This window comes from Equus quagga, chromosome 16, assembly GCF_021613505.1.
Source record: "Equus quagga isolate Etosha38 chromosome 16, UCLA_HA_Equagga_1.0, whole genome shotgun sequence".
Taxonomy (NCBI): Eukaryota; Metazoa; Chordata; class Mammalia; order Perissodactyla; family Equidae; genus Equus; species Equus quagga.
The window spans coordinates 9,652,067-9,652,766 of record NC_060282.1 but is presented as its reverse complement, the minus strand read 5'-3'; the positions used below and the strand labels follow the sequence as shown (position 1 = coordinate 9,652,766).

Sequence of the window (700 nt, the reverse complement as noted above, 5' to 3'; positions counted from 1 at the left end):
CAGATTGTCCCTGAGCTAACATCCATGCTCATCTTCCTCTCTTTTGTATGTGGGACGCCTGCCACAGCATGGCTTGATGAGTAGTGTGTAGGTCCACACCCGGGATCCAAACCTGCGAACCCTGAGCCACTGAAGTGGAGCTTGTGAACTTAATCACTATGCCACCAGGTTGGCCCCGTGTTTTCTGTTTTAATAGGTAAAATTTTTTCTTTCCTATTTTTTTTATTGAGTTAATGATAGGTTACAATCCTGTGAAATTTCAGTTGTACATTAATGTTTGTCATTCGTGTTGTAGGTGCACCACTTCACCCTTTGTGCCCACCCCCCACCCCACCTTTCCCCTGGTATCCAAAAAATGTGGAAGCCTTCATGAATTTGCGTGTCATCCTTGCACAGGGGCCATGCTCATCTTCTCTGTATCGTTCCAATTTTAGTATATATGCTGCCGAAGCAAGCACTTAATAGGTAAAATTTTAACACAGGGTCTGTTTGTTTTGATAAGTGCACATGTGTATGGGTAATTCTTAGAAAATTAAGAAAGTTAATATTTTTGTTATAATAATCATCTTTATAATGATTCTTTGGTCACCTATTTCTTTAGATAATTTTCTTTAGTTCAGCACCATAAGTAATAATAAAATTCACATGAGTCCTCTCCCTTTTCCCCATCAGATTTTCATTAAGAATATTATCTTCCCTA

At 39.0% G+C, this 700-nt stretch overlaps 1 non-coding gene across 1 annotated transcript; it reads right to left on the bottom strand.

Moving 5' to 3' along the window:
* Positions 1-351: 351 nt before the first annotated feature.
* On the bottom strand, positions 352-458 carry LOC124228299 (U6 spliceosomal RNA). The gene has a single exon (XR_006885687.1). It is a non-coding gene; the product is annotated as a U6 spliceosomal RNA (small nuclear RNA).
* Between the last annotated feature and the right edge of the window lie 242 nt (positions 459-700).